Below are 14352 nucleotides of genomic sequence, written 5' to 3' on the forward strand. Positions count from 1 at the left end.
ACTGGGTGACTGGGTGGCTGGTTGTTGGGGACTTTTGTCCAGCTGAGATATCCATCAGGGCATTCATTCCTTTATGTCTGCGTGTAAATTTCAATTTGACTTGCCGTGCCAGCGACTTTGAAAGCAGCTTAAAACAAATCATAAATCATGCTTAACGCCCGGCCAGAGCTCGGCGAGGCGACGCGACCGAACGTGGCCAATGGCAACAATTTCTTGGCAGCCAAGCAGCGACCAAATTCCGAAACATTGCAGCAGTGGGTATGCGGGGTATATTGATTTTTTGTAGCCGTTTGTAACGGGCAGAAGGAGATGTTGCAGGACGTTTAGTGTTTCCATATTGTGGATCCGGATGATCTATTGAGCCGCTCAAGCTACGTTTGTTTATCTCTTTGTCTTTGCCTTTGAGTTAGCATGTTTATCCATCCCACTTTTTGTCCGTTCTTTCTTTCGTCCTTCCATACTATGTCTGATCTTCTTTTCGTAGGCGCTTCCTTACAAATTGTTTATTTTTAGTTCGTTCCGCCTTTGTTCCGCTCCTCGTTTCATCCGTTAATCGTTTTGTCCGTCTGATTGACCGTTTGATTATCTGTCTGTCTACCCGACTATCTGTCTGTCTGAATGTACATCTGTCCGACTATTAGTACTCTGACCTTAGGTTTGTCTTTTCGTCTTCTCGTTCGTCCATCTGTCCGACCATGAGTCCGTCCTTCTGCCACAGGATCCAATGTCCGACCTTCCTTGCTGGTTGTCCTTGCTGCTGTCTGTCTGTCCGTCTCGTCGTTCTGCCGATCGTTTATCCATCTATTACTTTGGTCGTGAGACAGTTCGTCCGTCTCTCCATTCGTTTATCTGGGTGACCGTCTGTTCCATTATCTATCCGTTCGTCTGCCCGTCACTCCCACCATCTGCTCGTTCGTCCACACGTTCCTCCATTCCTAAGGCCGTCTCCCTGTCTGTCTGTCAGACCGTCTGTCGGACAGTTTTTCCTCTCATCTATTCATATATTATCTCGGTTTGTCTATGCCTTCTGTCATCTGGTTGGACAACAGAAAATACAATAAATTAAGAGATATTCGAGTACGCAGAGCATATTTAGGGTATTCTCTAGTCGAGCATTACCAGTTAGAGCGCTCTTAGTTGCTTTTTTGGCTTCGTACTTAGAAAATTGGTCGTAAACATTTTCACTTTAGTCACGCGCCGTTTGCAAGTTTCGTAATGAATTATGCGCTGCTGCCACTGAAGGTGTTGCTTCCCGAATACATTCCAACTATACCAGCACGACAGCCTAGCTCAACCTTCCGCAACAGCCTGCCCAACTGCCCCCAACTCCCCTCCCATTCGCGTTTTATGATGAGAAATGATAATGCTGTTGATCCATAAACATTGCCAGGAATAGTTCAATTCGTTTGTTCATTTGCATTCAGCTCTTAAACAGCTCCTTAAGCCAAAGCCAACAAATGCTGTCCGCAGACGTCTTAATTGTTGTTGACTTTTGTTGGCCATAAACTTGGACTTGGACTTGGAACAATAAAAGCTAGAAACAATATAATTAAGTGGCTTTTTATCTGTCTCAGTGATGACCATCAAACTGCTTGGCAAATAATTGCAAATCGCAACACTAGAGCAGAGCTATAAAACCAAAAAAAAAAAAAAAAAAAAAATGTCACTTAGAAATTATTCCTTATTGTGGTTGTAATGTCGGCTTTTATGGCCCTAACTTCAGCTTGAGTAGGTATTAGAGCTGCGGCTGGATTAGTTAGCAGATGTCAACAATTAAATATCTATGAGGATTTTATATGTACTTGTAATTTATTTAGGTATAAATTAAATATCTTTAATTTAACAAACAAAAGACATCAAATCTTTAATGCCTTGATATTACAGAATTTGAATTGAGGTTAGGTAAACATGCTGTTAATTCTTCTTGAGCGCTAAAGAGAAAAAACTCAAACTTGTGCTAGGTCGGGAGCGCATGTTAACCGCTGAGAGCGCTGTTAATAGCATGAATCGACGATGTTAGAGAAGATGCAACTCCTGTTAATGGAATCTGAAAAGAATTATGGCCGGCGTTGAATAATAAACAAAACAAACAATTGTCTGTATACTATATGTATATTATATCTTCCTAATTGTTATTACTTTATATGAATATTGCATAGATTCTTACATATTTCATATGTATACTAAATACCTTCTTAATTATCTCAACAAAAGTGTTCTTCCTTTGCGGCAATTGCATAAGCTCAAGCGCACAATGCTTAACAGAGACGCCGACTGCGACCGCAACGTTGACTGCACGGGCGACTGTGACTATAACAATAACAGCTGTTGCCCACATTTAGTACCTACAGCAGCAACAACAACAACAATCATAACAATAACAACAACCACAACTTAACCAACATAAAAGTCAACAAAACGTAACGAAGATGCGACTAAGAGCCACAGAGGAGGTGACTATGATATGGTTTTTTCTGACATGTGCGGGCTAAGAGGCTGAAGAGTGAAAAGTCCGAAGAGCGCGTGGGAGAGAGTGGGCAAAGAGAGCGTGTCAGGGGTCACCATAGCAAAGCAACTGATAAGTGCGATAGCTACTCGTTAAATTGAAGTGTCTACGTTTAGGAGACCTGTCTGTGCATGTGTGTGAGTGTGTCTGTAAGGGTATATTCTGCGTATCAGTGTATGTGTGTGCGCCATTAAAATCATGCACACAGCCGGTCAGAGGCAAAGTCATTTGCTTTATCCACAGTTCAGCGCATTTTTTCTATGCCATATTGCAGCAGCTTGAGCTAATGGCTAAAAATAGAAAGAAAATAATAATAATTTTAGGTGTGTAATAATAATAATATTTCATTGCAATCGGAACATCGAACTTGAAAATCAATGCAAGGAAAATCAAAGAACTTACAATGGTAATAGGAAAATAATTAGATTATTGAATAAATGCAAGGTCGACATAATATTAAAAAATTAAACTATTTTGGGTTGATTTTTAAAATTTAAAATAATGATAAAATGTTTTAAAAATATTTAAAAAATATATGAGTTCATACTCGATGAGTTAAGACATTAGGTTACACGCTGGTATTTATATTTGGTTGATATCTCTTTTAGTTTAGATGTTATAGATGTTCAAAGTGAAAGCAATACATTCATTCATAAATGCATACATACAAAGGGATATCCCTTTTAATGTTACTCTTTTCTGCCTATATTACGTACAGCGTATTTCTTCATCGCGTACTCTTAACTAGCTCTCTTATATATATTTTATTAAATATTTGCAACCATAATATCAACAGCCAAATAACTCATAACTGTAACAAATGCAACAAGTTACACATAACCCCAAATGAATATTCTAGATATCTCTCAACTTTTTTTCTTCAGCTTTCTTTATGTTCTCCCCATGAGAACAATAGCGTTTCGCAGTCGTATAAGATACACTTTACACTCTCCCACGCACTCCCTTTCTCTCTCCCACCTCACACACACACTCACACTTGTCAGTTGCTTTCAGGCTGTGCTGGCAATGCGTTAAACCTAACTGTTCAGCCATTGTCCAGTTGTTTCAACAAAGTTGTCACCCACCACCATTCTCTTCGCATGCCTGCGCCGGCTACAGCACTTAGCTGTGGAGAGCAACTTTTAACTAAGTAAGTTAGAGCGAGCAACAATAAACCGCCGAATAGGACGGGAGAAGAACCGTTAGACACGTGCCAGAGAGCCTCTGGCCGCTGGAGGCGCAGCTGTTCGCTTATCGCTTATCCACGTCCTCTTTGCACTGCGTCGCCTTCAAGCGCCTTTTATCTAGTTTGTTCGTAACTCGCACACGCTCCCGCTCCCGCTCTCACTCATACTCTCTCTCACTCACTCTGTCTTCTTTCGCTCCCTTTTCAAATGAAGTAAGGCAATATAAAAGCTGCTTATATGGCAAGCGCACTTCTTGCTGACCGTTGCCAAGAGAGTATGCGACTGCTTGAATACCCTAGAGGAAAATGTTAAGTGCTTGCAGTAAATAATAAATGTTTAATTTATTCAATTTATGTCGATTATTTAAAAATCACTATTTAATATATATTATATATTATCATATAATCATCATTCATCATTCATAAATATTTTTAGCTCTCACTTTTTTCTTGGGTATAAGTTAGTCTATCATCTTGCATTTCTGCTCCTATTTCTTTTTCTATTGTGCCCGTTCTGTGGTTGTTGTTGTTGTCCACTGCAGCAGCTGCTACTGGCTGCTACTTAAGAAGCTCTGTTTTTGTATAAGTGTGTGCATGACAGCGTGTGTGTTTGTGTGTGTGTGTGTGGCTAGTGAAATATACTAGGATCTTTAGTAAACGTTTAAATGCTTTTAATAGCTCCCTTATACAGGGGCCACTCGCGCATCGTCTGCTACCTACTACGTGTTTGTTATTATCTCTCTTTTATTCTTGGCAACTGCCCTGGCCAGACATTTCTTTAATTATCCAATTACAAAGGCACAAAAAAAGTAAGACAGCATGGCGGAAAGAATGAAGGAGAAGGAGCAGACAACATCTAATGTCCTTGCACATTTATTTTCTGGATTTCTTGGCGTCTTCATTTTTTTTTTTTTTTTCGTTTTCTTTTAGTTGTTATGTTTGTGCCTCAAGTGTTTGCAATTTCTGTCAGGATTATCTGCAGCAGGTTAAGCGGATTTCAATAACCGATTTGCTGTCGCTTGGCACAGCTTACGGCTAATACACTTTGTCGACCCATAAACTCTGGTCTGGCTAATAAATGAGCCAGCCTCAAAACCAAATTAGTTTTATGCTGTGATGCTGCTGCTGCTGCAATCATCTTCATCAGCATGAAGCTCGTTAAACTCTTATAGCAACACATCGTAATACACTTGCACTCGCTATCTCTCTTCCCCCTCTCTCTCTCTCTCTCGCTCTGTGCTGGGTCAGAAGTCAACTGCAGTGCAGAGCGTAGCACTGAGAGAATTTAATGCCGTAAATTGACTGCGTGAAATGAGGTTAATGCTCAATAATGCATGCGAGTAAATGCTGAAAGCCGCCTGAGCTTTGAGCCAGCCGACACAGTCAACAGTCAGCGACTGTCGCTCCTCGCTCTGCCGATGCTGGCCAGATTCTGATCCTTTGACTGCAGCAACTGTGGTTGCTATAGCTGCCAATGCAGCTGCCTGCTCCTGCTCCTGCTCCAGCTGACTGCTCCAGCTGCCTGCTCCTGCTGCTTGGTTATTGAACGCCTCTGCGTGAGGTGTGAGGCGTGTCACGATATCGATGCATTGACGCAAATGCCTGCAATTCCACATTTTTCATTTGCATTCGCGCAAAACTATGAAGAGTATATATGTAATAAAAAATATATATATAAAAAAATTTTTTTTTCTGCAGCGAATTATTGCACAACTCACTTTCGCTTCATGACCAGACCATCAGACCGTCAGGTATTATCATTACGTATTACGCACTCGAAGCATTTTCAGTTCATAAACTTAATTCCAAACACCTACCTGCAATTATTGTATAGCAAATACCGTTAATCCTTACATATTTCGAATTCTTTTTCAATTAACAGTATGAGATGTTTAAAAGCAATAAAACTATGAAATATTCATCGTATACATAATTTATTAACTGAAACTCTTTCATGTAATTAACGATATATCAACAATAGATGCGCTGTTTAAAGAACGTTATCAAAAACTTAAGATATATATATAAATTTTTGATCGGTTTTATATGTGGGATATTTTACCAGTATGTATTTTCTTATCATATTTTTTTTCCCAAAATATTTCTTATCTGTATAATCATATAATTTTAATTCTTATTATAGATATATATAAACTATACCCAAACTAACAATTTTTATTCAAATTAATGGCTTATACAATAATTATATATATTATTATACACAGTTATATTATATTACATATTCATTTGAATTTATCCAAATATATTTTTTATCCATATTCAAATTCAGATCCATAGACATAAGAAATTATTTATGTTTGTTAATTTATTTAATTATCATTCTATTTATATATGATTAAATATATGTACATATATAAACTCTTCCTACTATCTCACACCTAGACCTATCGATATCCCATACAATATCCGTATTCACCCCACTGTTCAGGCAGCTGACCGGAATTGTGGAATGCATAAAAGCGACTGCAGGAGTAAATCATGAAAAATGATTAATAAAGCAGCTTAAAATTGCATTAACACTGCAAATTTATATTGGCTTTTGGGTGTGGACGCCGAACGGACGGGCCGACAGAGAGACGGACGGACAGAGAGGCAACAGACTGTGGTGGCAGCAAATGTAAAGGAGAGAGATAAATTAAACAATTTGCAAGGCTGGAACCGCACTCACTCCATGCATCCTCCATGCTTCATGCTCCATGCTCCATGCTGAAACATATAGATGTGCTATAAGTCTTGAGAGCGTGTGTATGCATTAGAAAGGACATAATGTCCTGCAAATTGTGAACATTTTTCAATTTAATGAGGTGCTTATTTTGAATTTACACATGCATGCACAGACCAGGAAAATATATAATATATATAGAGAGAAAGAGAGATAGAGAGAGGGAGTAAATAAGAGCGAAAGAAAGAGAAGAGCAAGAGCTGGAGCCATGTTGGATTCGAGGATAAGCAGCTCATCGAAATGGGAGCGATGTACGGGCGAACTTGCCTGCTTGTCCGTCCGTCCCTCCTTCCATTCGTTTGTCCGTCTGTCTGGCTGTCGTCTTGTGCGTCCAGCAGGGTCATTAAAATGCTAAATTGTTGCCCAGCAGCTGGAGCTCAACGTTGCCTAGAAATAGCTTCATTTCTTAGTCAGCCGTTTGGTAGTGATTTAGTCTTTAGCATTGCCAGATTACTCATACGCAGCGTAGTGCAACAGTCACGCTCCACATAGACTATGGCCACTGTCAGGCTGCTGCACTGGCTTAATTTCCCAGCTAACACATCATCATCTGGCTGGGTCGCGGTGTCTCCCCCTTCTCAGAGCCGTCTCTGTGGCTGTCTCGCTCGGCATATGTCAAGCGCCAGCTAAATGCCACACAGCGCCTGCCTCGCAAGTATGCAAAAACTTCCACACCAAAAACACAGTTGCTCAAGCGGGTCTCAGGGGGGCAATGGCGACGCCAGCGATGGCAGTGACGCCAAGCCTATATAAAGTGAGATTTTTGGTAGGAGCTGGATAAAGGATAAAGGATGCGCCAAGTCTGACGTTGGGGGAAAAATTTGAGTTTGTGTTAAAGATTAATTTAACTAGTTTCAACCGGAGGCACTTTTTGCATAAGTTTTGAATTGAAAATGAAGAATGCTGGGCATAATGGTTTCTATGAATTAGATGTAACAGGCAGTAGGTAGGCGTTAATGGAGCTCCTCTTATCTCTCTAGTAGTCCCTTCCTATATAAAGCAAATTTGTAATACATATGCCTTAAAGCCCACACAATTACATCGAGTCGTGTAGCATTCAGCTTTTGTCATGCAGCTGCCCTAACTCAAGTTTCAAGTCTTATTTTTGTAACATTCAGTTAGGCTCAATCTCTGGGCCATTCACAAGGCTATGCTTTTTATTTAGCGACCAAATTCTGACAAATATTTCCACAAGTTTCATAGATGTACCAACCATAGAGTGTCATATCATTCAGCTTTTGTCATGCGACTGCATCGCATTTAGTTTCTGCCATAGAATTCTAGAAGATCTAATCTAAGAGCATTTATATTTTTGTGAATCATATGATTATGATTTCTATTTCGTGAGCAATGAGGATAAATTCAACAACAACAACAACAACAAGCTTCATATTATTTAGTCTTCGGCATTGATGTACCTTACATCAAGTCTTGTAGCATTCAGCTTTTGTCATGCAGCTGCCCTAACTCAAGTTTCAAGTCTTATTTTTGTAACATTTAGTTAAGCACAATCTCTGGGCCATTCATAAGGCTATGCCTTTTATTTAGCGACCAAATTCTGATAAATATTTCCCCAAGTTTTATAGATGTACCAACCATCAAGTGTCATACCAATCAGCTTTTGTCATGCAGTCTCATCGCATTTTGCTTCTGCCATAGAATTCTAGAAGATCTAAACTAAGAGCATTTATATTTTTGTGAATCATATGACTATGTTTTCTATTTCGTGAGCATTCATAAGGCTATGCCTTTTATTTAGCGACCAAATTCTGATAAATATTTCCACAAGTTTCATAGCTTTACCAAATATCGAGTGTCATATCATTCAGCTTCTGTCATGCAGTCTCATCGCATTTAGCTTCTGCCATAGAATCCTAGAAGACCTAAACTAAGAGCATTTATATTTTTGTGAATCATGTGACTATGTTTTCTATTTCGTGAGCAATGAGGATACATTCAACAACAACAACAACAAGCTTCATATTATTCAGTCTTCGGCATTGATGTACTTTACATCGAGTCTTGTAGCATTCAGCTTTTGTCATGCAGCTGCCCTAACTCAAGTTTCAAGTCTTATTTTTGTAACATTCAGTTAGGCACAATCTCTGGGCCATTCGCCATTCATAAGGCTATGCCCTTTATTTAGCGATCAAGTTCTGATAAATATTTCCACAAGTTTCATAGATGTACCAACCATAGAGTGTCATATCATTCAGCTTCTGTCATGCAGTCTCATCGCATTTTGCTTCTGCCATAGAATTCTAGAAGATCTAAACTAAGAGCATTTATATTTTTGTGAATCATATGACTATGTTTTCTATTTCGTGAGCAATGGGATCAATTTTTCCATAAGCTTCATATTATTCTGTCTTCGGCATTGATGTACCTTACATCAAGTCTTGTAGCATTCAGCTTTTGTCATGCAGCTGCCCTAACTCAAGTTTCAAGTCTTATTTTTTTGTAACATTCAGTTAGGCACAATCTCTGGGCCATTCGCCATTCATAAGGCTATGCCCTTTATTTAGCGACCAAATTCTGATAAATATTTCCACAAGTTTCATAGATGTACCAACCATCGAGTGTCATATCATTCAGCTTCTGTCATGCAGTCTCATAGCATAGTTAGTTTCTGCCATAAATTCGCTTGAAGATCTAAACTAAGAGCATTTCTATTTCTGAGAATCATGAATATATTTTCTATTTCATGAGCAATGAATTCATATTATTCAGTCTTTGGCATTGATGTACTTTACATCGTGTCTCGTAGCATTCAGCTTTTGTCATGCAGCTGCCTTAACTACATACTTGTGGTGTGTATGTGCATGGGTATATGTGCTTGTGTGCGTGTCATATTTTGCGTATGTGCATCAGCTCAGCTTACTCTGTGTGGAAATGGCATTTTGGTTGCATCTCAGCTTCTCTCCACGTCGTCTACAGCCGACTCTCATCTTCTTCCCGTTTCATTCTCATTTCTGTAAACTTTGTAGCTCAAAAATATCGTATGCTTAAAGAATTATACTCATATATATTTGACTATGGCACACTCATTATAGTCGAAGTTTGGTTGAGTGAGTGCGAGAGCGAGAGAGAGAGTAAACATTCTTTTTTTCAGCAGTCAGTCGAGGGTAAAAAACCCCAACCAAAGCGTCTGGCAACAATGTGTTAATGAGCGCAACAGCAACAGCAGCAACAACGACTGTGGCACCTCTTGAATATATGTTTAACGGGCTTGGTGCTGCTGCTGGACATGTTGTCTGGCCACAGTGCGTATGCGTAATTTTTCACTTATGCTGCCTGTAATGACAGCGGCTCGTTTCGGTTTGGCTGTCTGTGCCGTAATGATTTTTTATTTCGGCCACTTGATGTCTGCAGCAGATTCACAAACCTCCTCTTCATCCCCCCTCTCTCTCTTACCAATGTGAAAAGAAATTAAATTAAAATTTTAATTAAAACAAGCACTTGCTGAGGTCTTTGCATGTGAAGGCAGGCAGTCGCAACTTGAAGCCAACAAACAACAGCTTTAAATATGTTCGCCCACCCCGCACATTAAGCCTAAGTTTTGGCACTCTCTCTCTCTCACTTTCCCCCCTCAGCTGGCAGCGAGTACAGCGGCTCAGATGTCAACTGTGAAACTTTCCGCAATGGATGCGAAGAACAATGTCTGCGCTGTGCCTTTGCTTGCCAACCAGTTGGCATTGTGTTCGGGTTCGAGTTGGGGCTGGGGTTGGGGGTGGTGGGGCGTATATAACTATATGGGTTTCACTCTCGCCTGTCGCTGACGTTGAAGTGTTGCGAGTGCAAAATGAGTTGCAAAAGGTAATTTATAAAAGTGGCGAACAGCAAGCAGCAGCAGCAACAACAACAATAACAATAGCAACAGCGACAGCAAAGCAGCAGCTACAACAATACAAAGTGCAACACAAAATAAAAGAAAATTCAGTGGAATACCAAAAAGGGGTCACAATTTTACACCTCATCTCGTAAATGCAAACCTAAACGAAATGCACAAAGTTAACGAGAGAGAGAGAGTGACAGACAGAGAAAGACAGTAAGAGTAAGGGGACAGAGAGCAAAAGAGTAGATGTCAATCTTGAGATAGTATGTATATACTTCACTTTACTTAATTAGGAATTTGAAGTATATATGAAACAAAAAATTGATAAAAAAAATATTCATGAATATGAATCAAATTTTAAGCTAGTACAGTTTCAAAGAACGAAAAAATGAAAGATTATGCCAATTATGCAAAGGGCATCTTGGGATTCTGGAAGTAGTGAAAACTTTGACAAGAAATGTGAAGTAAAATTAATTCAAGCACTTGATTCACTTCATTTCAAATAATCAGATTCCTTGTTTATATGTATTTATGTGTGCGAGAGAATGTCTTTTCACTCACACTATGAGATTAAACTCAGAGAGCAACCGTTTGCATCGCTTCTCAACGACTTCGTTCTCGATCGGAGAGCAGCCATTGTTGTTGTTGGTTTATTTCGCTCTGTTTCTTCCCCGACCGTTTCGTTTTGTGTTCGTATGTGAGGGCTCTCACAGGCTATGCTCGCTGAACGCATCGATAGCGCACGTGAATTGAGTGTGTGCATGTGTATGTGAAAACCGTTTCAATTGACTCTTGAGTTATTTGCTTAGTTACTCACTCTCATTGTGCTAGTGTGTGTCGTGTCTCTTTCTAAATGATGTCCGTGAAAAGAGCGGCACACGAATAGCATAACAGAAAACGAAAAGCACCAAAGGCTCTTGCTCAATCAAAAAATAAAAAAAAGTTACTCAGAAGAATGTTATGTTATGTACATACATACATATGTATGTTATGTGATGTGTTTCTAAGCGCATATAAATATACAATATAAATATATTTTCATAAATATATACTAAATACTCTATATATAAATTATATTCTATCTGTATACATTTAGCCTTCATTAGCTGATTTGATACATTATTTCAAATTTTTATTCATTTTCTTTCTTTTTTTTTTTTTCAATTTTCCAACACCTCCTAACAAGCAAAACACTCCATCCATTGTGTCTCCAGTCAGACTGTAACAATTATTATGATCATAATAAATTATGATTATCTTTGGCGAAATCAACGCCATCTGCAGCTGTTAATGACCCGAGCAGTTTGGCTTCACAGCAGGCCATGAAATTCATCGAGCTCCAGCTCCAGCTCCTGCTCCCCGCTCCCTGCTCCAAACTCCAGCCACAAATACTTTGCACAGTCATAAATTATATTACAATGAATTTGGTTCTTGCCACAGTTGCTAGACGCGTTTGAGGCTTGAATTTCAAATTTGGAATTGCATGAATGAAAATGTTCTGTAAATTTTCCATTAAGATTCTATATAGACTTGAGTGCGTTGAGGCAGTCGACCTCAAATAGATCAAGCAAAACAACAACAATAACAACAACATAATGGAAAATCGAAAACAACAAAATAATTGAATTGATTTCGTTCGGCTGGCGCTTAGCAGATTTTCTCATCTTTTGTTTTCGCTTGCCAATTTCTGGCTAGCGAAATGAAAATTGAAAATTGAATATTTCCGGCGACACACACAATGCAAGCAAAGGCAGTCTGTCTCTCTCTCGCTCCCTCTCTTTCTCTCTCTCTCTCTCTCTCTCTCTCTCTCTCTCTCTCTCTCTCTCTCTCTGTCCTTTTCTGCATTGCATTGCCAAGGTAAAGATTGGCTCTGGGCACTGCCAGGGGACTGCAGAGGCAACAATATGGCAACAAGCGGAAACGGAAATAAGCCAAGCGCCTTTTGTGCTTTTCAGATTTGCAGCGCATCAGCGCTAAAAAGACTTTTCTGCGGCTTTGGGTCAAGTAGTTTGAGCAGTTCGACCTCAACAACGACTTCGACAACGAGTTCGAGTTCGCGCTCGAATCGTACTCCATTCAATTCACAATCAGTTTCAAGTTTATGTTGATTATGCAACTTTAAGCTCCAGCTGAAGACGAAACATTTTAATGGTTACATTTTATAGGAGTTGCTATATTTGTAGTTGCGAAAGGTAGAGGTTTCACTATTTTATTGATCAAGTATGATACATATTATTAACTATAATTATAGTAATAGTCAATGTAAAGGTTTCAGTATTTAATTAACTTTCTCATATTAATTTAATATAGTCGTAGTTATATTAGGCAAGGAAAATACTTAAATTTTATTTTATTAAATTATATAAATTTGTAAATATTAAAAAAATAAAAAATAATAATATTATTATAGCATTTATTATGTCATTCAATATGTATTTTACACAGCTGAAAATCAATACACGTCTGTCCCGTACAGCATTTAATGCGTGCTAGTTAATGTTATACAACAGTGTGTATTGACTGTTGGTGTTTTCACTCAATTTCATGCTGTACATTACTATGCAATCATGCAGATCTGTAATGCATATAACAGAGGGCTGTAGGAGTTCACTCACAGCATGTGTTACATTGAGTGCATTCGTCGAATGTGTGAGTGAGAGGCATACAACGCATTGAGTGAACTTCAATGAGTAAAATGAACGAATCATTGAAATGAGCGAAAATAAATTAAGCTCTAAAACTATACATACTATAATTAAATATTTGTTGATATTTCATATATGTTGATATAATTTTATTGTTTATTTATTATTATATATAAATAATAATATTGAGTACGCTTATATTTTATTACATTAATTTTCAATCATTTATTAAAATTATTTGTATTATAAATTTCTTCAACTAGTTTTACTGTTTTACTAGCTTAACTTTCTCCGCCCTTCATCACTTTTTTCTCGCCTTCATTGCCCCACTCAACTTCGCCTTTCTGTTAATAATATTCATCATCTTATCTCTCATTGTGCATTTCAATTATCAGCCAGCTGAGTGTTAAATTTGCTTGGCCCATTCAATTGGAGCTCGTGCGCTCCACTCGATAACACGAAAAGCGCCACAAAGTCGCTTGTTTACACTCGCAACGGTTCGCCCCACCCCCTGCGTGGCAGGCCTGCACTACACATCCAATCAGAGTCGGTGCGAGCCGGTGCCCAGCTGCGCTTTTCGCTTGTAATCCGTGCGCCGTTCGCTGCACTTGTAATGCGGCTTAAAAGGGAATACCAACATTTTATAGCTGGCCCCATCTAGGATTTTGTCGTCCTGTCGCCCCTCACTCTCCCCTTGTTTTGACCTGTCTGCCTCTTGCTTTCTCTGTTCTCTGTTTTTCTGGCCACTTTTCGCGCGCATTTTGAATACATTTTTGAATCAGTGTCGAGGCTGTTTACTTTTTATGCCGTTTCTACTTTTTATGCGCATTGCAGGCTTGCGAACCGGGCATATTGGTTGTAAGCTTTGAGAATTTTTCGCTCAAAATAAAATATATAAAATATTTAGATTTTAGGTACGTGGCTATGGGTATGATCGTTCATTTAAATACAAAATACTTATTCTAATAATTTTTGATTTTTTATGGGACTGGTAAATTTATTGTGGGTAAAAGAAAAAATATTGATATATCGATATTTTTAAGGTGGCATATCAAATATCAATATGATATTAATACGATAACGATACGATATTTTAAAAATATTCGACACCCCTATTTAAAGGTCTTCGCCATTTAAATATATATGAAATAGTAGTTTATTTTCCTACAATAAATAGGATATCGCATCTTAGCTGGCTCTTTTGTGGGCGTGGCTAAAGTGCTTAGAGAATTAAGGCTTAACAAGTTATACCGTTGAATTCTCATTGCTCTGCTCTATAATTCTCTAATTTAATCTAATTTATTCTACTTTAATGTTAAACGAGTATTAGTTAGTCGTGTATGCCACATTTTCTGTCTCTTCTATTCGACTGGACTCAGTTGCATTCACATTTCTTCGTCGTCCTCGTCGTTGTGTTTCATGCGATTTGTGTACTTC

Source organism: Drosophila arizonae, chromosome 5 (genome assembly GCF_054131065.1).
Source record: "Drosophila arizonae isolate 15081-1271.41 chromosome 5, UAZ_ARI_1.0, whole genome shotgun sequence".
In the NCBI taxonomy this organism is placed as follows: Eukaryota; Metazoa; Arthropoda; class Insecta; order Diptera; family Drosophilidae; genus Drosophila; species Drosophila arizonae.